The sequence below is a fragment of the Podarcis vaucheri genome (genome assembly GCF_965113315.1).
Source record: "Podarcis vaucheri genome assembly, chromosome: 5".
Classification (NCBI taxonomy): Eukaryota; Metazoa; Chordata; class Lepidosauria; order Squamata; family Lacertidae; genus Podarcis; species Podarcis vaucheri.
In genome coordinates, this window is record NC_138763.1 from 81709880 (window position 1) to 81735704 (window position 25825).

Here is a 25825-nt window from a genome sequence, read left to right on the forward strand (position 1 = left end):
CAGATGGTCAGTAGCTGGGGGGAGGCTAGGCAGAGCAGTATCACTGCATTTTTCAAAGGCCCTGTGCAGGCAAACCTAACACAGTAATGCACATTCAGCCATTATTTTTGCTGAGTATGAGGGAGGGGGTGGGGAATCAAAGACTGGATGCAAAGCTTCTGAGCAAGTACAATGCATCTAAAAAGCACCAATAAAAGTTCAACAGCAAGGCTAACCGCAGAGGTGGATTTAGGGCAGTGGGACCGGTTCCCCCACATTGGGTGCCGGGATGAGGGGGCGCTGCCAGGTGATGCAACTATGACATGGTCCACGCGCAGAACGGAAGGTGAGAGACTGGGTGGCACTGAATTTTGGTTTCATACAGGGTGCCGCTGAAATTAGAAAGACCAAAGTTTGTCCCTGCTGCTGCTAACCTGTCCACTCTTAAATCCATCTAACACTGGTTCTCAGAGATAGTGGTATAGAACTGGGAACCAGCTCTGGGCATGTAAATTTCTAGCTATGGCACCTGGTGAAGTAATACTATTAAGATTCACACGACTCATATGTGAAGAGACTAACAAGTCCAGGAGCTTGGAATCAAATGTGATTAATTAGCAAGAAAGAAGTGGAAGGATGGTGGCAGCATACAATATTTAGGCTCCATTTTGCCAAGGGTGCCAGAATGCCCTAGTTTTGCCACTAATATCTGGCAAAAATGAAACTTTTATCAACTTAAGTATTTGGCCTTCCTGTATGGACTTCAGCCTGGGATCTTTCGATTTACAGCTTGATCTAGCAGCTGCTGCTCAGTTAAATAAAACAGCACTCAGTGTTTTCTATGCAGTTATCAATTCAATTGTAAACAATATATGACGGAGAAAATATCTCTAGAAAACACTGTTGATTTTGCCAAGGATTGGAACATAAGATCTCCTGAGATCCAACATCTCTACCCAAAGCTAGAGAACCTATTGAAGAACAAAGACCGCAACAGTGAAAACTCAGCTTTTCACTTTATTAAGGTCTCCAAAGTATTTACAAAAAGGTTCTCCAGAAAATTCATAGGCGATTCCATTTGCTTCATGATTTCACTGGGATGATTTACACATATGCTCAGTAAGACAGAAGCTGATGCCTCCATTTGTTTTATGTTACTTTTTCTAAGAAAAGGCAATGGGATTTGTCTGCTTAAGCCAGTGCTGAAATGGTTTTTAACCGCTCTGAGCTTATTCTATTGGTTTTATGATAGCTGGAGATGGTGATTTAATAATATTAATGCAGATCTCTTTTATCATGGGGATGTATTTGTGATTACACATATGTTGAATTTTTATGTTTTTATTAAAGCTGGCTTGTGAGGGCTTGGACTTCAACAGTGGCTAAAAAAATATTTAAATAATTACATTCTAATACTGGGAAATCTCTTACAATTCATGGAACTGAATATGTGCAGACAAAGCACTCATGAAGGGAAGTTTTCATATTTTGTCATGTTCTTTTCTGAGGGCCTGCGTGAATGTTGAGTGCTGGGGGAATAATCAGAGTATTGGGTTAAGATTAGAGATGTGGGAACTCCCTGATACCTTGTCTAAGAGGTTTCCTCTTAGAGAAGACCTTAATTTTATGATACTTGAGTTTGAGAAATGTTGCTGCTTTACGTAAATATTTCTAAAAGTGCCCTCTAAATTTGCACATGATAGAACTTTCAAGCTCAGCTCAGATTTCACTCTAGGTGAAATAAATTGGCAGTGATTAGGTACATGTAAAACCCTGAAACAATTGCTAATGTTATCACAATTCTTATGGCTTTCCTCAAAACCAAAAGTTAACTTTGGTTCTTTCTTTCTTTCTTTCTTTCTTTCTTTCTTTCTTTCTTTCTTTCTTTCTTTCCAAATCTTGTAGTAACTCTAATTTCTGTAACAATTTTAGGATAAATCTAAGAGACTGACACAATCATCTTTTATTTTGCACTTTCTTCCACTGTAATGGAGAAGCAGTGATTCACACATGTGTACATGTTGGGGTGTGTTTCAATAAACAAGATTAACAGGATCCACCAGAATTCCAAGCTCCACCATCTTGCAGATCCAGAGCATCTATGCTAACTAAATTGGGGCTCTAGCTTTACTTTTAAAATGTGGCTGGAACTGAGTTTGAATACATGTTCACAGTAAATTCTACTCATGGAAAATTTTAGGACTTGTTACTCTTGGGTTTAACAGGTGAAGAAGGTCTTGTTCAGTTATATTTGTTTGAACATCAACCTGAGTTATTCCAGTAATAAGAGGAGGGAGAAGAAAGACTTTTCACTGATCAGAGGTTGGCATATATTATATTCTCTAGCAAAGAAAATTTTCTTTGTACAACAGAATCCATATATGTAATTATTTGATTGTCCTTTATGTACTTAAACTCTCCTTTTTCAGTACTTAGATGACAAGAAGGCCCTTTCCAAAGCAAAACTTCTCATGTAAGCAACGCTCTCAAAATGTTTTAACATACACTGTAAAATGCCTAGGGTTTTGTCTAAATATAAGCAGTATATAAATGTTCTCCAGAGATTTGCCTTGCTGCAGAGATGCACTTCTGGTCTGAATTTTTGTTGCTGTCCAGCTGAATTGTGGCGTATCTGTTTTTCCACATGCAGATTCACTATTGGCTGGCTGTAGAGCCAAACACATACCAGTAATTTCTGATAAGCACTAATGAGGAGAAGAAACATAAGAACTGCCAGTTTTTTTTTTAAAAAAAGGGATTTATTTGACTCAAAGCTTGCAATCTTGATTACCCAAACTGTGACATAATAACCTGAACATGTGTGAGGATTTGTAGCTAGTCCTTTGGAACATCAAGCTAATAGCAGCTGCTTATATAAGATCCCTTCTTTGAAAGCAGAAGACTAACCTTCCACACAGTACAGTGTGTACTGTCTCAAATCACCCCCATTAGGGTTCTTTTTGGTTTGTTTAATCTTCCCATTCTCTCTCATTTATTAGCCACACTTCACAATTGTACTGTCAGTTTAACAGGAATCATTCTTTACCTTACAGCATGCAAGTCAACAGAGCTGCAAACAGCTCGAAGGGTGCTTCCAGTCAGTTGCTATTTTGGGGTTGAATTCAATCATACTGCCAAAATTAAGGTTGTGCAATTAGTTGATTTGATGCTCTTGTGCAACAAACCTACTTTCTATGATAAGGAGAACGGGGGGAAATGCACTGCAAAGTGTGAAATAGCGATTGCTTGATGCAACATGATATAATCAGTAAACAAATCTAGAACAATACTCAATGACCAGACATTTAACCTTGCCACCAACCTTGTGCAAACAGGTAAGGGTGAATGTTCAATAAAGAGGTGACCTGGAAATGGCCCAAGTTTATTTCTTCCTTGGGAATGGTGACATGCACAGAATCATTATTCTATTGTGCTTGGGTGCAGCTAAAGTGGGCTCCATTCATGCGCTAACCACATTTCCATATAGGAGCATGTCAAACAAAAAGCTAGGATTGCATGATTGCTGTCGGACAGGGATGCATGTCGCCTGTATCCCTCCAGATGTGATTGGATTAAAACTCCCATCAGCACCAGTCAGTGTGGTCAAGGGAAGATGAAAGCTGGATTCAGCAACATCTGGAGGAGCATACAGTCTCCATTCTTGCACTAGACATTTCAAGAGAGAACTGAGCTGGGGATAAATTAGATATCCTCCCCCAATCTTGAGCCAATTCAGTACCATTTATTCATTCCCCGACCTTTTCCCCCAAACCAGGGCGTAAAGCAGATTTTAAAAAATTAAACACGGATAAAACACAGAACGATCATAGTTGAAAAGTTAATTAAACTATAATGGAATTAAAATGATGTGAAAAACCAATCTCTTAAAATACAGATAGTAAAAGCACAGCTAGTAAAAACAGCACAGCACTATTAAAAAGCCTGTTCCTTAAAAGCAATCAGCTCCCCAAAACCTGCTGGAATAAAACACTCTTCACATGCCAGTGGAAAGACAACAAGGGGCGAGCCAGTCTAATCTCACTAAGAAGCGAGTGCCAAATGTTGGAAGAACCCATCAAAAGGGCCCTCTCCCATGTCCCCACCAAACATAGCCATGGTGTGACTGAGAGAAGAGCCACAGAGAAAGGAAAATGATGGGGAAAGAATTCCCCTTCCCAACTTTCCGTAAGCCATAATTCTCTTTTACCTAGCATTGGTGGCATTTGGGAGATAGATGCTAAAGGGGTTTTCTCTGCTGCTGCCACCTGAGATGCAAGAGTAGAAGTAATGAATTATTCTCCAGACCAGATTACAATTTAGGACCAAGAAAAGCTATTCAGTGGCATAGGGGCAGAAATAAACAGCATGGAACTTGTTATGTCACATTCATATTCAGAATCAAATAATTCCAGAGTCACCTTGTTTTACCTTGGGGGAAACTACACAGTTTTTAAAGACTTGAACTGTGGGCCTAGATGCACGGCTGTTCCCCCAGACTCAAATTTGCATGTTGGATAATAAGCCGCTATCACAAAAATGCTGTCTGTGAGCTTTCAGTGCTCTCACCGCTCAAAGAAACCAACCTTATATTGGCTGCCCCAACCACACAGGGAGGTGGAGTGCTCTGCACACATCGCACCACCAACCTACATAGACAATTATAAACCAGTACACCCACTTGTCCGCAGGCAGACGAGTGCCGTAACAGCAATCTTTTCTATGATGAATCACCACGCTAAGTTTCCAGAAATGCCACAAATCACAAAGGCCAAAGGTTCACGTGAACTCAAGTTCGATGCACTCCATCAAGTCATGTTTACTGTCATCAGTGTTTTGAACACCAGAAAAGAAGCAACGACTGCTGACCAGCTTGGCTGCCTACTTTAAAACAAAAGGCACTGTCAGGGAACTGCCATCGGCGCCGGAGGGAGAGAGCAAGCTCCAAGGGGATCCCAGAGAGCGTCCCGGGAGTGGGAGAGGCAGCCCATCTTCTGGGGAAGGGAATCAGCGTAGCTCCAGTGGAGAAGGGGGGCAGATGGGGGAATCGGCGAGGCGGTCCCATGACTCCTTGCCAGGGACCAGCGGGGAGAGGAAGGGTCCTCCGCTGCCTACGCCCTCCTTGCGCAGAAGGCTTCCGTGCAGGGAGAGTAGGAGGAGACTGGGCGTCAAAGAGCTTCTTTGCTGGAAGAAGTTTAAGAAACGGCCACTGACGGAGGCTGCCAGCGATTGAGTCAGCCACGGGTGAGTGGCTGTCCGGACAGGAAAGGTTCACTCAGGCAACCCATCCAGGTGTTGGGACAGGCTTACGCACGAGCAACCCCGAGAACCATTACAGGCACGTTTGATACTGCACATTATTGAGACTTGAAAGAAGTGTTCGCTACGGCTGGTTCTAATGGGCTGTAGCACTGCCCTGTACTAGCCACAGATAAATCAAGCAACAGATCAGTGTGAATCCCAAAGGCAACAATTCTGTCAGCTGTGGCGAACAACAACAACAACAGAACCCTCATTCAGTGAACACAGCAGCTATAACCTAGATGCAAGTCTCGCAAGGGCTTAGATCTTGTGCAATACCAGCATAAGCATCAAAATGTTTCGTAAGTTGAAAGCCAGTTACGGAACAACAGATTTGCTGGAAGGATCTATCTACCAGCAGGGAAGGGGCAAGCACTGATGCATCTTAATGCCACAGCTGAAAGCAACTATGAAGCATACCAGCATGTCAGACTCAAAAGGAAGAAGACGCACAATAGGAGCAATTTTCTTTAGCAGAATTCTGCATAAACTTCTGTATGAGATCTCAGCATTTGTTAAACAAGCAAGCAAGCAAACAAACAAACAGATATAAATAGACAAAGCTCATAAGAAAACTAGGGGGAATCTTTTTCCAATGGAAATTTTTACCCGAAGGAGCGGGTGCGCAGCCTGGGAGTCATTTTGGACTCGCAGCTGTCCATGGAGGTGCAGGTCAATTCTGTGTCCAGGGCAGCTGTTTACCAGCTCCATCTGGTACATAGGCTGAGCCCCTACCTGCCCGCAGACTGTCTTGCCAGAGTGGCACATGCTCTGGTTATCTCCCACTTGGACTATTGCAATGTGCTCTATGTGGGGCTACCTTTGAAGGTGACCCAGAAACTACAATTAATCCAGAATGCGGCAGCTAGACTGGTGACTGGGGGCGGCTGCCAAGACCACATAACACCACATAAGACCTACATTGGCTCCCAGGAGGTTTCCGAGCACAATTCAAAGTGTCCATGCTGACCTTTAAAGCCCTAAACGGCCTCGACCCAGTATAGCTGAAGGAACATCTCCACCCCCACTGTTTGGCCCAGACACTGAGGTCCAGTACCGAGGGCCTTCTGGCTGTTCCCTCACTGCAAGAAGCACAGTTACAGGGAACCAGGCAGAGGGCCTTCTCGGTAGTGGCTCCCACCCCATGGAATGCCCTCCCATCAGATGTCAAAAGAATAAACAACTTTAGAAGACATCTGAAGGCAGCACTGTTTAGGGAAGTATTTTTTAATGACTGATGTTTTAATGTATTTTAATTTCCTGTTGGAAGCCTCCCAGAGTGGCTAGGGAAACCCAGCCAGATGGGCAGGGTATAAGTAATAAATTATTATTATTATTATTATTATTATTATTATTATTATTATTATTATTATTATTATTGATGGCCCCAAAAATACATGTCCTACTTCTGCAGTTATACAGCAGCCTTGCACCAATCAGCTCAATGTCAAGGTTCAAGGAAGAGGCACAGGGTGGTTTGGCTGAAGGTCGACTTTAGACAGAAAGAGAAGTAAGGGGAACCAAAGGGGTGCTCAGCCATGAACTTCGCTGTGGTGGCCTTGAGGCAGTTCCTATCTTGGATTCATGGTGACGATGGAGTGGATTTACAGAGACTTGCAGAGAGAGAACATGCCACAGAAGTGAGTGTGTATGCATATGTGTTGAAAGATAGCATGTGTTAAGCAAACCCTGGAGATAAAATTGCAGCAGTCCTTACCACCAGTGCTTAGTAAAGTAGCCCTCAGCAGGATTTGAATTGAGTACTCCTGCAATATTTACTTGAAGACTATTTATCCTGCTATTCAGCCAAAAAGACTCCCAGAGCAGTTTGTATTTGATACATTACAAACAACAGTTCCTTGTTATTGTGATCCTATATGCATTTATCTATGAACAAGCCATATTTATCTCTTTGGGACTTTAGCCTAAGTAAACATGCATATGGAATTCAGTTGCACGTCCTCAATTTAAAGCCAGCTGTGTGAACACAATGGACTGTCAACAATCACAAGCACAACCTCTGTGTGTCTAAACATTTCCAGAGCAAAACACGAGTGAAGCACAGATACCGTATTTTTCGCCCTATAGGACGCACCGGCCCATAGGACGCACCTAGATTTTTTTTGGGGGGGGGAAATAAAGGGAAAAAAATTATCCCCCCCAGGCGCGGGGCTGCTCGGGCGTTGGCAGCTTTGGCATCGCTCTGGGAGCTTGCGGGGCTGGAGGAGGGGAAAGCGGAGCTTCCCCCTCCCCCAGCCTCTAGAACGGGACCCAGAGCCATGTGGAAGCTGCGTGCAGCTTTGGCATCGCTCTGGGAGCTTGCGGGGCTGGAGGAGGGGAAAGCCCTCTGCCAGCCTTCTCCCGCTGTCCCCCGAGTTTGCGGGGCTGGCGACGGGGAGGAGCAGGCTTCTCCCCCCCCCCCGCCAGCCTTCTAGCCAAGTCGGGGGACAGTGAGAAAGGCGTGCTGCGCCTCTCCCGCTGTCCCCCGAGTTTGCGGGGCTGGCGACGGGGAGGAGCAGGCTTCTCCCCCCCCCGCCAGCCTTCTAGCCAAGTCGGGGGACAGTGAGAAAGGCGTGCTGCGCCTCTCCCGCTGTCCCCCGAGTTTGCGGGGCTGGCGACGGGGCTCTCCTGAAGCCTGGAGAGCAAGAGGGGTCAGTGCGCACCGACCCCTCTCGCTCTCCAGGCTTCAGCGAAAGCCTGCATTCGCCCCATAGGACGCACACACATTTCCCCTTCATTTTTGGAGGGGAAAAAGTGCGTCCTATAGGGCGAAAAATACAGTAATTTCTCCTGCATTTTTGACCATTCCCCATTGAAAAATGAGAAAAGATACTGCATTCCAAAAATGATCAAAGGGGAGAGAAAGTTTGGTGCAATTCTCATTGTTAGGTGAAGGGTTTTCTGTTGTGCTTACCTTACTTTCGAGGTGACTACAGATTGTTTGTGTGTGCCCTTTCTTTCATTCTACACATCTCTCCAGCCTTCTGGAGTGCCCAGTTTTCTTGAATTTGCTTTAAAGCCTTCAGCTGGGTTTTACTGTAAACAGGGGCCTGTGAGGGGACTGTCTTCTGCACACCTGATAGCTATTTCTTTTCAAGTGAAGGAGTTTTTGCTTTGTTGTTTTTTAAATGAAATCTGTGATAAGAGGGGTATTTTTAAAGATAAAAATGAAGGCCTTCCCTTAAAATGAAAATAGAAACTGCACTGATCTCACATGCTCAGTAGCCAACCTCTCTGGCTTCCCGTGTTTTAATTAAAACTCAAAGGAACATATAATCAGGACACTCCTCCCATGAGCCTCTTACACATCAGGAAGTGCAGGCAGCTGGAGGAATGTTCAAATGTTTAATGGGAAGATCTTAAGACTGACCAACCAGTCAACAACCAAAATTATAGAGAAATTCCAATAAAATTAAAAATTTCCCTGAGGAGAGTCAGAAAAAGGGAAGCCTCCTTTCTAGGGAAAGAAAATGTTCCTAGAAAAAGGAGGGTAGGTTTTAGCTCAGCTCTGCCATATACAAAGCTCATGACATAATCGGGGTAATTCCAGCAAAGGGAGGTCTTTCCTGACAGCATTACTATTCACCTGTGGAATAACCAAAGTTGCACAGAAAGGCACTCTCTGCTGCTGCTGTGCTGTTTTGGATCCTTCATGTGGGAAGTTCTCCAAAGCTATCTGAAGATAGTAGCAGAAATTCTGCAGCATCCCAAGGTCATTCTGGGAACTCTGGTTCATAGAATCATGGAGTTGAAACGGACCCTGAGGGTCATCTAGTTTAACCCCCTGAACGCCAACAAATGGTTGCAAAGCAGCAGCATGATGTCAAATTCTGAGGGGAGACTTTGCTAGTCAAGAGAAGTGGCGCTTTCCCCCTCACAACCCCCTGTACAAGCCAGTTTCCTCTCAACTGGGTTGTGGGAGGAGCTCAAGTGGGATTGTGGGACTAGAGTGGGGCAGATGGAGAGATGCCAAGCCCTTCTCCACAATCCACAACTTCACTACAAATCCTGTCTTCTCACTGCTAGTCTGAAGCAATTCAGCAATTGCCAGCATTCTCAGAGCAGTATCTGTTGCCAAACGTGTAATTCTGCCTCTCTATATATATAATTTTGGCCAATAATTCATAGAGGAGGAAAACAGAGCACATAAAACACAGTATAATGCATTAAGTACAGTATTAAATGGATAGCTAAAAACAATGCAAAATATAAAAAACAGAGGGAAATATGAAATAATTATATTAAAATTGTAAAAAAAGCAGAAGGTATAAATAATTTTAAAATTAAGCCTTTATAATTTTTCAGAGGGGTTGTAAGATATTTCTTGCTCTTAAAGGCAAACTTCCAGGCAGGGTACAGCATGATGTTTGCCATTTTAAAAGGGTTTGTTTTCTTGTACGGTTCTTAAAAATTATACCACATGATTGATTGATTGATTGATTGATTGATTGGGTCCTCTTGAAGAACTACAATAAGTTTTTGCTTCAGTGAAGCTTACCTTTTGTACATGCTTGGGATATAAAGAGGGCCAAGGGAGTTCAATTTTTGTTTAAAATGGGGGGGGGGTGAGCTACAGAAGTCGTGTTTAGGATTTAGACCAGTGAAAATACAGACAGTAATGGCTCACACAATCCCACAGGGGCACTCCAGACAAACAGGAAGAATCTATAAAATAAATATGCACCCTCTGGCTACACACAAAAAGAGCATATGCAGCATATAGTACATCTGCTCATATAATCCACAGGCTTTACATGCTTGGCTATGCAAGCCATCTCATTGAAGAATTAAAATAGAAAGAAAATCTGGGGCTATGGAAGGTCTCATCCTTCCACAATGAACTTCACAAATATATACATGAGTTTCTAGTCATGACAGAAGTTCTGTAACAGTACACATGGGTGAAACATGTTGTTTGACTGAAGAATTGCCAGTATTTTCCCGTTTAATGCAGAGTTACCATTTCCATAGAAAGTAAAACAAAAAATCCGAAACACTGAATCCATATTAAAGGGATGCATTAAGAATATAGGATGGTGTTTTGATGAGGCTGTTTTGTGGACGCTGTGAAAAACTTGCATGCATGAGCAGCACCGAGTTCACAATAAATGGCTATGGAATTAACCCTGACATACTTGAAAGATGGGGTTCAGTCGCCATAGCAAATGAGCACTATGATTTGATGGGATGGAGAACCTCAGGCCCAGAGCCCAGATGTGGATCTCCAGGCCTTTCTGTTTGGTTCTCAGGACCCTCCTCAGGCCACCATCTCCTATGAGCTCTGCTTCCTTCCCTCCCTGAGAGATTTTGATGGAGTGGAATGCATCCTTGAAGTCTTGATGATGCCTCTTGCTTCCCTGGCTAGAGGATAGAGGTGTGAGTATGTGTATAAACTAGGCTACTGTACTGTTATAAGTTTATGTGGGGGCATGGTTCCCCTAAATTCCTGGGTGCCAGATCATCCCATAATTCCTGGATTTAGTAAAAGTTATAACTAATCAAGGTGTGATTCAACTATTCCAAACATGGAAATCCCTGGGCTCAACATGCTAACGAGCCAGGCCAAGCTGGCAGAGCTCGCTGAATGTGGTTCCTTAGGAGGACAAAGGGAGATGATGGCCGCTCATTGACACACCAATGAAAACCATCAAGGAGGCAAAAGATATTGCAGGACACAGAGGGGGGAGCCCACCCTGAGCTATAGGTAATTAGCAAAAGCCAATATCAAAGTTGGGAGAGAGAAGTTTCCAGTGTTTCAGTGGGGGATGAGGTAAGTGAACAGAACCAAGTGTCCCATTTGCAAGCTGGAGCATGAAGGAGGCAGTATTTTTTATGTTGCAGAGAGGGTCAGACATGATGTTTGCGGTCTCTTGGAAGCTGAGGCTGCAGTAACAGAAGAGGACACTCTTGGGATGTGAATGCTATGAACTCTCCCCATCTTAATGCAGGTTGCATATATGCGTGCGTCAAATAAACCATTCAGCCATCCACACAAACACATTCAATTATGGGAGTCAAACGTGAATTGCTTTATGCGTAGAAAGTCACTAGACTAAAGAATTCCTAAACATTAGTTCAGCTCCCCATGAAAAGCTGTTTCTGTATCCAGTTTAACAGAAACATTTTTTCTCTTGTACTTAAAACATGTTGAGTACCTCTGTTGATTGCTTGTTTGTAGGACTGGGACACTGAGCACCTAATTAAGCCTGGTAAATTAAACCCTTTGTTTAGTATATGATTGTGATATGTAACTTAAAAATATTTTTGTTCAAATGAATATTTCAGCAATTACTTACCAAGCACCAAGTTTTACGTGTGGCTAAAGCCACAATGTTTTTATTATGCTGACTTTGTATTGCTTTTGAGATTAAGCATTTTCTACATAGCCTGATTATCTTCCTATATACATAAAAATGAAAGGCTGTCATCACGCAGCCTGCATTGGAGGATGTGAAGTGCCACAGCACAATACAGGATTTGCCTGAATCCTATGGGGAAGGAGAGCAAAAAGGAAGGCAGGCAGTAGGACACCAGTGGCCATTGCATGTGAGTGAGATGGGAGTAACATTAATGGGGTAAAGTGGTAGAATAAAATAAAAGGGATGGAGAAGCAATGAGAGGGGAGAAAGTGGTGATTTAAAACAGTGGCAGAAGTTTGAATAGAGTGAACGGGGGTAATATTGGGGGACAGTCTAAAACAGATTGGTAGCACCAAGGGGACTAGAACCCAAAAAGCAACACAACGCCTCAAAATTATGGTAGTAATGAAATTGCTGGCTATCATATGCATTTTGACATGTTTTCTCTTTCAGGGGCTCTAGCGGAAAAAAAGAACATTTGAATTTTTCATAGGGAGGAGTATTAATTTGCATTTACATAGAGCTTACACATTAATGAGATCTGTAAACCTTATAATCACTCTATTGGATCAGTCACATTACTCATTATCACTCAATTACAGGTAGCGGCATGTTCTTAAGTACATTGTCAAAATCAGGAGGAGTAGAAACTGTTCAAGGAATAAAAGCTTTTTTAAAAAAAATCAGGAATTGAAATTCTGCATTTGACACCAACATGCTGCATACAGAGAGCAGCTTCAAATGCATGCTTTCCGCATTAAAAGAGCCAATTGTTGTCTTCTGGTGCAGTGTTACGTTTTTAAAGCACGTTAGGAGAATCGGTTGCTCAGGAGGTGCATTTATGGAAAAATGCATATGCAGGGAACAGCAAACAGCCTTTGGTGTGGTAGGCAAAAATTCTAAGCAACTCAGAAGCAAACAATGAGGCGCAATGCTTACATGTAGCACATGGACATTAGGGGAGTCAAGCAATGGGTTGTGCATAGCTCTGTGTCTTCCCAATGAAGTGTGTGTCTGGATTTTTAAGCCAGACACTGAGCCCTTCTGGACATCCATTTTATTGAGCAAAAATCAGCATTTGTGCTTATGGTGTTATCAGGGAGATTATCATGCTTTCAATACTATTTGCATGTGCAAATGTTATGGGGCTGATACACTGCCTTGTTTGCAATAGGTGCTATGACTTCCTGCTAAAATCCTGTAACACTGCATAACCGAAATATTCCAGGGTGGGGGTTTTGTCCAACCTGTTGCACTATATAGCACTGATGGCAATAATGCAGGAACACTGGGAGAGCATTGCAGAACAATCAGTAAAGCAGATGGACATGTGGACGGGCTAGTATAATTCCAACCCGAATGCACCAATCTTATGTCAGTGTGAAGGAGCATCTACACCCCCATCGTTCAGCCTAGACATTGAGATCCAGTTCAGAGGGCCTTCTGGTGGTTCTCTCATTGCAAGAAGTAAAGTTACAGAGAACCTGGCAGAGGGCCTTCTCGGTAGTCATGCCCACCCTGTGGAATGATTTCAAGGAAATAGACCACTATCTGACTTTTAGAATACATTTGAAGGCAGCCCTGTATTGGGAAGTTTTTACTGTGTGAGGTTTTACTGTGGTTTTATAATTTGTAGGAAGCTGCCCAGAGTGGCTGGGGAAACCCAGTCAGATGGGTGGCATTTAAACAATAAATGATGATGATGAATATGCTGCAGAATATACCTGCAAACAAAAACCATCCTGGAGAGGCCTTCTGCCTTGGATATAAGATGTGGCTCCTCAAAAAATTGTCAAGCAACAGCCACATCCTAGAAGGCAAAACTGGGACAAGAAATCTTGCGTTCCTCTTTAGTTGAGCTCGGGTAAAGACCAAAAGATGGCTTCAGCCCCAATTATCATCTTTGTAATGGACTCTGTGTTGATTTGCAGATTTGTCTACAATGATTCATTCATTTGGAGAGAAATGAGAAATAGCTTCAAACTAAAAATAAGTATTTAAAAAATGATTTAAAGAACTAAACTTTGAACTCATAGGTCCTCTTGTGTAACAATATAAGAATAATGGTACTTAATAAAAATCCATTGTATGGGGGTTGGGAGGGCGGGGATATCTCCTACAGTCTCCTCTCCAAGGTTGCAATGCCTGGTACAAACAGAAGTCTAATCTCCATAAACTGACGTTGCCTATATATAGCACGAGTGCTGTAGCATGAGTGCTGGTGGACAGTATCCAGCCACACCATATATGTGTACTGCTAATTTTAGTGAAATGAAAATTATCGTCTTGTTTCTTCAGTTTTTGACAGACAAAGAGGTCTTGCAGGCTACATAAAAGGCAATAGGAACCCATGCATTGAGACTATTAGAGGTTTGTAAGGTCATTTCATTTAGCAGCTACAGGCAACTGATGGTCCACAGGATAGATCCAGAACCCCAAATGCATTCTCTGGCTCCAACGGCCTCATCCATTTTTAATCAGGATGTGATAAAAATATATATTGTTCACAGTTTCATTTGTAAGATAGAACAGCAACGAGACAGTAGCCTGGTTCACACAACACAGTATGCCAAAACTATGGCTTGTTGCTAAAGCCAAAAGCCCACTTGCACAATCAGGACCATCAAGTGATAAGGATCTTGGATTGTACCACTGGGGGCAAGAGGAGATTGTGTGTGCATGTTTGGATGTTCCCATTAAAAAAAGACTCCCTGCATGAATGCTCACCCCTGCAATCCAGGAAAGCCTTATCACTTGATTATGGAAATAGGCTGCATACCCTCCTGTTTACAGCCTTCGCACTCCCACTGCTTTTTTGGGAAGCAGTGTACACATGGTGTAAGCCACAATCCATGCCTATCCTGTATCTATCTTGCCTTTTCTTGCACAATAACTATCTTTTGATGCATTTCCTTCTAAACCAGCTTCAATTGGAATTGAGAAAAATATAGTAATGTGTAAACAGCCTAAATTAGCTCCATGACACCAGAAAACATGTGCATGCATACATGAACACTCACACACAAAGCTTCAGGAATTTAGTTTCTGAACACAACTACAACCACCAGTATGTCCCAAATTAAATTTAATCGGGACACAAGTCACATCCACTCAGTATCCCTTTGGCGTTTCCATCAGTCCCTGGAGCTCCCAGAAGAAATGCAAATAAAATTATAAATAAAATCAGCAGTAAAGAGAGACACTTATGGACTTCAGGGCATGTCAGGGACCAGCAGGAGCCCGGGGGGGGGGGGAGGCAGAGGAAAAGGAGGAAGACCTGGGGAAAGGGGCTGGTGCTTTGTGGGGTTCTGTGCCACTAATGAGGAAAAATCTTCCTCCATCATCAGTGCTTTCCCCGGTGCCAGTAGGAACTGTGAGGTAGTTGACGGATGAGGTGGAAAAAGGGGAGCGAGAGCCAGTGGAAGCAGGAAGGGAGCAGGAGTTGAGGGAAGTCTCAACGGAATTTTGAACACTCAAAGCCGTTGGAGTTCTCGGATGGGATCATGCCTCCATATTCCCCTGGAGTCCCCCCTCCACACCACCGTCTCCACAATTGAGGAGGAGTTTGAAACAGAGCAGCCTCCGAGGAGGTGCTAACAGTTACTCCAAGGGCCTGGGGGGGGGGTTTCTGTGGAAATACTCTGTTGCTCCAAATTGCCAAGACCGGAACCAATTTCTGTAGCAGTTAACAGCTAATTAGCGAGGGATTTATCATATATAAGGTGCACATTGGGAGCTAATATAACCAAGTTTCTCACCAACAATGAACTATAAAAATCTGGTCACTTATCCTTTTGGGTGCACGGTGTGGGTCGGGACAGGAAGGGGGCAGCTACAACTAGAAGAAAGTCACATTGGGGGGGATGCCCAGTAAACAAAAAGCAAGCATTTCCAAAATTGGAAGACAGGATACATTTAGAGCAGCGATGGCTGCAGATGCTCGATTTGTTTCAGGTTTCAAAACACAGATGAAAATGGCACTTTTGTGAAAGATCAGTCAGTGTTAGCCATCTATAATTTGTTTAACAATGAAATTCCGTTGGGTCTGGGCTTTCAGAATAAATCAGATTAGATTCAGCCAGTGCCCCCTTCTGACCTTAAATCACCACATACAAGAGACTAGCTGCATTACTGCATCCAAAACAGACTGAACCTTCTGTTTTGTTCTGTTTCATGTGCTAATTGGAAGACTGTGAAATTATGGAACACCAGCGAGAAATTATAGATGCAGAAATAACAGACACAAAAGCAACCGCATAACCAAAATGAGAGAGAGAGGCAGCAACTCTTTTCCAGTTTCACAAGCAAAACCCTAATTCAATTGCAGCCAAGGCCATGCTTGTATTATATGCTTTATGCAGGCTGCTTCCCATTCCATTTGGCTGTTTCCTACAGAATCTCCACATTATAATGTGTGCCCACCTTGTGCAGCTCTTGTCACATTTATACCTGGTGAAATAGGCCACATTTCTACAGCTGGTGGGAGGGGGGAGGGATGTGGCAATCAACATTTATGATTTCTAAAATTGAACAATAAGAGGCTAAGAATTTTTCTGAGAGTTCATATAAAGAATCCTGAAACCAGACACTGGTGGCCCCACCTGGTTTATTGTTTTATTTATTCAACAAGATTTATTGACTGCTTAATTAAAAATTATTTGTTCAGTATTTACATAACAGGTGACAACAGATGAGGGCAAAGCAGAAGGGGAAATGTTGCCCTAACTGATCTTTTCCATTCCCCAGACTTGTCCATTGAGTCACACCTGCTGATTCAGACCAATGGGCCGTCTAAGCTAGCATTCAACTTTCAGCAACAGCCACTGGAAGCTCATGTGAATGGCAAGTGGCAATGCCGATTCCATCTTGTTCTGTCATAGTATCTGGTAACAAATGGTAACCTTCCTCTCTACAAGAGGGTCTATAATATAGTTATCATGGCTAACAACCACTAATTTAGATCTTTCTCAATAGCCATCTTGTCATTTTTTTTTATAAAAAAAAAACTTACTGAGAAAATATTCTAGTAAGTCCCATCTAGTTTTCCACTGTAGCAAGGTTCTATTGCTTGAGTCATCCAATGTTGTTTGCTCAGGCTGTGTACACATTACCAGCTTTAAACACAGCTATGTCATCCATTTTCTCAATTTGGATCGAAGCTGGTTGGGGGAGCACACATTGGAACCCAACATTTCATGAAAGGATAGATATTAGAATAGATAGGGATCATGGCTAATATCGTGTGTACACTGCTTCCCAAACTGGCAGGGGAAGCACACTGGGTGTGAAACAGGAGCATGTACATAGCTGTTGTCTAACAGCTTTATTTATTACAGATATATCTTGCTTTTGGTCATGGCAACAAACATGGTCCTCCCCTTCATTCTATCATTACAACCACCCAGTGAGGTGCATTAGGCTTCCGGTCTGCTCCTCCTCACTCCTTGCTTAAAGGGTTGATACCCTTTGGTTATGTCAACTTTTGTGTCCATCACCACAGTTCTATAAAACGCCCAAGAGAAAGGAGGCAAAATGGAATTGTGTGAGAAAAGATTGTTGTTGATTATTGTATCATAATCTACGACAACTCACAACACATCAGACAGGAGAAACTTTCCCCCGCTGCATGATTATGCCTTGAGCATTCAAATCTTGCTATGTTTACACAAAGTACCAAGTAAAATGGAAGTAGCTGAAGACACTAAATATTCAATATGTACAACATTAGTTAGTCAAATGCATTTTACAGAAATGGCCTAAAGGCCAGCTTATACAACATGGAAAGTATTAATGGATAGTGCTGCACTTCTTATGCTACTGAGTGGAACCTTTTGAACTGAATGTCATTTGTTGAAAAGATAAAAAGCATACTTGTAAGGATAACAGAAAGCAAACATTGCTCTCCCCCTTTTTTTTCTATGAAGGGTCACTGCTCTGGACACAAGACACAGATATGTCATCTGTATTCTACACACATTTTTTAAAATGGATGGATCGTCTTTGCAGTATGAACACACAAGGCTGTCCAGAGACAAAATCCTTGACAGGTGTCTTCAGCCAGTAAAGGTCAGCCACTGTTGACACGGAAAGGCAACATAAGAAGATAAATGAAGACTTAGAAATGCCATTCAATCCCACAGTTAGTACTTGGAGATGTGAAAAAGTTTTCTAAAGAATTTGTCTAGAAGAATGCTTTCAAGGAGAAAAGCACAGGAAAGGCGGGTGAGTGGGAGCAGAGTTTAAAGCTAAAGAATGTGTTGTAGAGTTTATTGTTCCTTATTGTGCTCATCTTCACCCAGCAGAGTTTAAAAATGCCCAAAATCAACTTGAGGCATTCGTATGCTAATGCACAGCTAGGGTCATCATCTGCTTACTTGGTACTTGGCATACAAAATTTCATAGTGGGAGAAACACAGGGTTGTGTCCACCTTGGTTCTTCTCAGAGTAGATCTATTGAAAATAATGAGCATGACAAACTTGGGCCCATTAATTTTAATGAGTACTTTTAAGTATAACTTAGTCAGATACAACCCACAATCTATCATCCTTTCAGTGCTCTGTTTCCCACAAGGCTGATGGTCCTCTTGGAGGTGAAAGATCAATAAAGCTACCCAGCTTCCATTAGGAAGGAGAAAGCTGAATAATTTTTTGTTTCAAGAGCATCTGCAGCAACCTAACACACCTGGGAGCCACCAAGCCAAACACAGCCCACTTGCCACATACAGTGATCTGCAGTGGCGTAGCATGGAAGGGGGCACAGGGGCAATCGCCCTGTGCGCAAATTTGTTAGGGGCTCAAAATTTCAGCACACAGTGCTACCTCAATGCAGCTGTGAACTTCTGTAACTGGGCTCTGTTGAAAATGGCTTCTCCATGATAACCAGGGATTGATCTCTCCAGACAATGGGACACCTTTCCTTTCCTTATCTCGCTGGCTGCAATATCTGGGTGACGTGCATGCCATTAGGCAGTTGAATGTGCATGTGTACTCTGCCCGTGTCCCTCCCACCCACCCCCAGGTGCTGTCAACCCCTGCTATGCCACTGATGACCTGCTGGTTACTGCCAGATGAGGCAGGAATCAAGCACATGAGCTTTTGCAAGTTTGGTGAGTCGCCAGTGTTTCAGGCCAGGCCTACATCAATGAAGAGCTCTTCGTGCATCAAAATGAAGGAAGCTGGTCCTGCCCTCAGGCATGCAATTTAAGGGCCATCCTTGCCACCATGGTGCTCACATCTCTCAGCTCTGAAAAGAAGCAATCCATTTCACCCTTCCCTTAAAATTAACAGAACCCTGCCCTCAAATCATCACTTGTGAATGCAGGAGCAAAGCCAGAGGTGATGGGACATGAGATAGGCCTCAGTTCAGACAGGTAAGTCTCAGTCATCGAATGCTGAATAACCAAGTGCAGAGAAATAGGTAGATGGATGTACATGTGTAAGCTGGTCCATTTTTTTTAAAGGGAGTTGCGCAATCTAGTTTCCCTCGAAAGCGGTGGGCATTTTGCCATATAGTTGATAGGAGATGGAATGTTTCATGCCAAGCAATTTCAAAATCAGAACAAACCAAATAGAAAAAATTCAGTCCACCTCCAGCTGGTTTACTCATTTGTAGACTCATATGGAAATGCTTTTTGCTCATAAATACTCTTGGATAGGTTAGGTCAGAAAGTGCAAGAACTACAATGACAGCCCCCCCTTCCCCACATGCCCTCCTGTTCTGATGCTCTTTTGGGGTGGTTCTTGAAGGCCATTGTGTTCCTACATACATGCACACAAGCACACAATATCATGTTGTATCTTCTCTAGAACCCTCATGGGAGAGTCCAACAAGCACAAGTTAAAAATAGACAGTAATTTAATTGTCCTTAAAGGAAGACCACCAAACAGCCAATAACGTAGAACGTTTGAAGTAGCAGCGGCATGCGGATCACCCCTGAAGCCAAGGAACCAGGGAGCAATTGGGATGGTGTAAATTCCCCAGTCATTCCCAACCTTTGTGCTGTAGTCGCAAAAGGGGGACACAATCACTCCCTTCTTTTGGTTAAAATCACCAGATTTCGTGCAAGACCCATGCAGCATAATGGCAAAGATTACGCGTGGGTCTCAAACAACAAGTGCTCTTTCAAAACCGAAGATGAAATATTCTAAGATAATCCCATTAGGTTTTAAGTCAGCAGATCGTCACAAGTAGAATCCACGCACATCTGATATATTGCCCCCTAATGGCATTTGAAATAGTACATGAAAACATGCAGCACTGTTTTCAAAGGAAATTATGCAGCAGCACTTTATGTGTATGTATAATACATGAGACTATATTTGTACTTCCACCAATGCAACCAAAGTTTCCATTCAGAAAGTAGCTGCATAAACCAAAAGGAAGGTAAAGGTTATTTCAGTTACGATGTATAAAACTGACTGATAGCACTTCAAGATCTCATCTATATGAATATATCTTGCTCCTGAACAGGGTTTAGTGGTGGAATTTAGGTTTTCTAAACTTCTTGCAAAGATTTTGAGGATGGAGCTCACTTTGAAGCGAAAATTGCATGATGCATCCATTCAGACCAACTGTATTGACAACTTCAATAGCACCTTCCGTTTCATTTCTCTTACACTGCCTTGCCATTTTAAGGATTTGCAGAAACTGAAAAATAAGATGGCCTTTATTAAGCTAAATCTGATGCCTTCAGCTGTTTTAGAAGGAAGCTTCAGAAATATGCCATATTCTAAATGTACCTGTCCTTGTGTTTTAAACTAGATTGTAGTCCTTGTACAAATGATTCTATACTGCATTGTCCTTTGTATAAGGAGTTGAGAGAACAATACTTCTCTCTGCAGTAGCTGAGGAGAGGAGAAAATGCTTAAGACAGAATGCTTTGTCCTGTCAGGGAGATTCAAGGATTGAGGTTTTGTGCTTTTATTCACTTCGGTTTTACATGATTTTCTTCAGATTTGCACATATTCATTTCTTTTCTGTTTTATGTTAACATTTGTTAAAAGAAGGGTGTGGGGGTTTTTTTGTTTGCTTGTTTTAAAAGTGGGGCACACTGCACTCAGTCTGCTGACTCACCACCCTTTCCACCCTCAACTCCACTCCACTCTGTCTTCTCCAGCCTTCTCGTCACCTCTCCAGATCCCCGTAAGCCTCTGGTAAAGAGCTCTCCTTATTTCTGCCGTCTGTTTAGCTGGTCTAAACTAGTCCCCCTCTCCAAACTTGAGTAAGACTTCTTGGGTTGTTTTGGGGGTGCAGAAAAGCCCCTCAAAACCTCTACCGTAATGCCAGTTCTTCAGCGTTAATTTCTGTTGTGAGGGATGACCCCCTTTTAGCATTCGATTTGCAACTTCTTAATTTTGTCTGTTTGTTAGTCCCACCCTTTTTGTTTCCCCCCTTTTTGTATTGTTGGGGCTTATATAACCCCTTTATCATTGTATATATATATTTTTTTTGGGGGGACACTCCTTGAATTTGTGTCAATATCTTACCGGAGAGTCTAGCACTAGTTCATGGGGTCTGGAGGTGAAGACACCGGAGGGCGGTCTCGCTCCTTTGCGCTGAGGTTCTCCCCTAAATTCCTTCTTTAAGATGTCCAATTCTAGTGTGGGGAAACCCATTTTTGCACTGCTGAGCCTCTGCTCCCAGGAAATCCACCCAAGTAGGGGCAACTTATGCCTCCCATTGCTCCTGCTTAGCCTCTCCAGGTGCTGAGTCTCTCTCGAGCCCCTCAGAGCTCAATCTGCGACCCGATGCTGAGAGTGCTGTTCCGGAAGCCTGTTATATACAGTTTAGTTTTATTTTGGTCTGAGTTAACTTCTACTGACCTTGTGTTACTTTTGTAACTGTTAAACTTTTGTTTTCAAATGGCTTGATGACTAGATACAAGGAAATGAATCTGATCTGAAAATTGCAACTCAAAAACTTTCTCAGGGAAAAGGAAGAGAATACGCTAAGGGTAGCCAGCAATCCTCATGCCTATTTGATAAATCTCACTGCATATATGGTACCTCTGGTCCATATTACTAAAAAATACATCCATGCTTTCAAATAATAGTGAATATGATTTGATAACCTTTTGTCTCCTAGAGCAGGAATAGCCAACCTGGGAATTGTAGCTCAGTTGCGTTCTTTAAATGTGCATCAAATGTGCTTTAAACGTAGTGTGGACCTGCCCAATGTTTCTTTTTGACTCAGTGCAAATTTCCCATTCCTGTATATGCAAAAGAACAACAAGGCCAGGGATGGCTAGATATTCACTGTGTCTGTTGAACACAGCTGTGCTGTAAAAACCAGTAAACTCAAAATGAAAACCATGCAGGTAATTGATGTAGAAATGAAGGGGCGGGATACCGGCAGCACTGTGCAAAGAGTGAAAAGACCTGTAAATACGAGATACGATTTGGTACTCTCATCACACAAAGTCTGTGTGGCACAAGCCAAAGAGAGAAGCCCAGCTTGCATAGACGGAAAGGAATGTGACAGATGTTTCCCTAGGCTGAACAAACAGTTTTCATTCCTTCCCAGAATGGAACATAAAAGCCACCATTCTCATGGTGTGATTGTTCTGGTGGGTTGTTTTTTTTAAAAAAAAACTTGCTGGCTGGACTCACCATCCCATAGAGCATCCTCACTGTAGCACAGGAGTTAAATGGAAAGATACAAGGATGGGGAGCATAGCACATGCGTTGTATACAAAACATCTCTGGTGCACTTCGTGGAAACCCCAGATAAAAGGATCCCTGATAACAGGACCAGGGAAGATCCTGGAGGGCTGCTACTAGTCAGAGGGCACAAATGGCTGTGGCAAGGTCTCCTCTGGTCCAGAAAGGACAGCTGGTTACAACACAAAACTTGAAAAGGACGCCCTACAACATTTGTATTGGGGCACCAGATTGAGGAGTGCTTCGAAACTAGGCAACTTCACTTTCAAGGGAAGTGCAACTCTTGAAGCACTGTAAATGGGGGGGGGGACCTTTTCTGATGGGGGGGCAGATTTTTATTTCCCCCATCACTGGCAGGTCAAAGATGGCAGATGGGCAGTCACATGACATCATAGTGACACTGGATGATGCTTCCCTTTGAAGCCCCAAAGCAAGTGAATTGTGAACCTCAAAGCATGTGAACCATGGGGCATTCCAACAGCCCTATGAAAACTTTATTGTGTGGGGCTGTAAACTTCCTTGGTTTGAAGGAGAAGCTTAAGTGGGGTTTGTGTGTGCATTTCAATGCCTCCTGTACACCTTCCCAGAGCAGTGCAGGGATGTGAACAAGGACTTTCAAACACCCTGCCTCCCCCAGTGTTTCTCCTTATAATTTTATCTTGTGAACTTACCTGAGATCTATGGGTATGGGGTGGTATACAAATTTTAACAGCAACAACCACCACTTCAGTGATTTGAAGGAGAAACTAGGGGTGGTAGGTTGAAGGCATGCTCCAATCCTGTCAGCTGATGAAATGGGAGTGTCTTTAATGCCCCCCACCTCTCCTTCATGGTTTGAAGGAGACATGCCCTGAGACCTCTAGGTATAGGGCGGTATATAAATTCAATCAATAATAATAAAATAATGCTGAGGGAGTTGAGGGCATGCCCTTAACCCTTGGATATATGCACAGATAACAAATGGAAATACATGGTCATAAGGATGGGTAACTTTTGTGTGATTTGAGGAATAAATCAAATTCCACTAACAACCCACATGTAGGTTGTCTTTAGGTCTTTGAAACAGAACCATCATTTTCTTTTCTTTTTTTTAAAAAAGGGTGCATGTGTGGGGGGTGTCTCTGACCTACTTAGTTTAAGATTACAGTACAGTAAAAGATGCAACTGCCACATTTCTAAAAAAAGAACTAGTAGGCCTTTTAACCTTCCCTGTCTTATTTATAGTTACTGGAGCTAATCTGTTATGTAGGAATCCCGCCTTTTTTGGGGAAAGGTTTCCTTTAAGCATTAAAGGTTTAACTGAGAGTTTCAGGGCTCCTCCTCCTCCTCTTCTCCTAACAGTAAATGTGTTTTAGGCACATCAGGGTCCTTTAAAAAATATTTTTACAGATATTTTTCTGGTTCATTTTACAGATATTTTTCTGGTTTGTGTAAAGCTGAAGATCCATTAAAACAACATGCAGCTCTATTACAAATCTGCAGTAAATAATTTCAGATCAAATGTGTGTGTGTGTGTGTGTGTGTGTGTGTGTGTGGTATAGTTATGAGAGAGGTAAATTCCAGGGTGAAGTCAGTGATAATTTGTAACACAAAGAATGAGGGATCCTAGGTCACCTGAAAAAGTAATGCATTTATTGTAGCAGAAGTTTTCATGATCCAGAATTATGGATGGGTGAGAAATTTGATTCAGCTTATGTATAAAGATGAACCCAGCTAATCCGTGCAAGGCTGGGATCGAGGGGTGTATGGCTGCCACATCCCCACACTGCCCTCCCCAAGGCTCGGATCTAGGGAGGGTGGCACAAGGAGGGCATGGCAGCCATGACGCTCGGGGCTGGTGTTGCTCCAATGGTGGTGGGGTCTTGGTGGGTGTGGTGGGCTCTGTTTGTCCTCCGCCCCTTGCCCCACCTCCGGTGTGTGCACAAAGCGGTACAGAGAAAGGCTCCTCCATTGGTCAAGCCCCACACTTTTAAAAATTCAAGCAGCTAGCAGTTTCTCACACATGTGGGACTTCAGGATTAAATATGCTTCCCCAATCCATTCCCATCAATTTGCACTGTCTAGGACATGTTGAAATGCATCAAATTGCACAGGAGCAGGTATGCAGAGAGACCTCGGTGGAACAGCTATGGGGAAAATTTCCGCATGCAAGGAACAGTTATGGGAAGGGTCTGAGTGCAGAATAGGAAACAGAGCTTCTCCTGTTTGCAATGTAATGTGCAACCTATATTACATACAAAACATCTAGTGCTAAAACAAACTGACAAGATAAAATTCATCTTCCTGCATTTGTAGCAGTTAAGGCTGTCCACTGTTATATGTACCAAGAAATTTCATCTCCAATTCATAGTATAACCGTGTTAAAGCATGTAAGATATTGTTTCAATTTTGCTTCAGACTCGGAATATAAATGGAGAACAATATTACATTCTTGAAAATTGCTTTTTGATGGCAGTGGGGGAAAATGTTTTATAGGAGGGCAGAAACCACCACTAGACAAAGACTCTCGAGAAATGCAGACAGATTTATCCATGGCCTCTTCCCATGTAGCAAAACTATGGCCTAAGAAATGTGTGATGCTCAGGGCTCGCAAGAACAACAATCTGTAGTGCTATTTTCTCCACACTACCAATATTGCGAAATAACATTTCCCATTCATTTTTGACTGATCTGAGCAGATGGCTTCTCTAAAGCCCAAGGTTTGGTGATGAAAGCTTCCACAGGCTCAATTCATAATAAACTAGGTACATTTGGGCTGAATTTGGATGGAGCCTGAATTAGCTTATTTTAAGGTACATCTATTCCAATCTAGGTCTGGGTGATAACTGGTTTTCAACATCGCAATGTATCACCAGTTAAAATTGTGATATACTGACATATCGCAATGTCTGAAATAAGGCATGGAACATTGGCTAGCTTCAGTTTTTCCCACATCAAGATTTTGCATAGCGCATGCACACACACAAACGCACACACCATGATTTGGGATATATTAGCAAGTCAAAAATTATGAAACTGATATCAGATATGGACTTCAGACTGGTTTTGGACAATATATCAATATACCGCCCAACCTTATTCCAAGCTCCAGGTTTCATCATGCTCTTTATGTCATCAGGAACACGAGAAGGCCTGCATTTCTACTTCCACCCACATCTGGGGAACGGGATATAACCTGGAGGCTCCTTTGCAAACCATTGCCTTTGTCCTTTATCTCTCCCTACAAATTTATCTAGTAGAGACAACAAGAAAGGCAGCTGCATCAGCTTTGGTGCAGCAACAGTGTCTTGGGGGCTGGGGTTCCTGGGAACAGCAGTTTCCCGGGGGCTTCCGAGTTCATGGGAAAGACCCCTATTTCTGCACATGTAGGCATTTACCTGTTAACAGAGATCTACTTCCTGTACAGTTTGTCCAGATGGCAGCCTGTTGACTTTAAGAAGCATGCAAAAAACATTAATTGCCTTTTGTTTGTTAGCTGTTTCTTTGAAAACTTCTCTGCATTGTACACAGGAGCAACCTATAGCCCTCAG

General features: G+C 42.8%; 1 protein-coding gene across 3 annotated transcripts in view; it reads right to left on the minus strand.

The window, feature by feature from the left end:
• Nucleotides 1-25825, minus strand: part of NRG3 (neuregulin 3) — a 615395-nt gene that overhangs the window by 530362 nt on the left and 59208 nt on the right. The gene's annotated exons all lie outside the window — the stretch shown is intronic.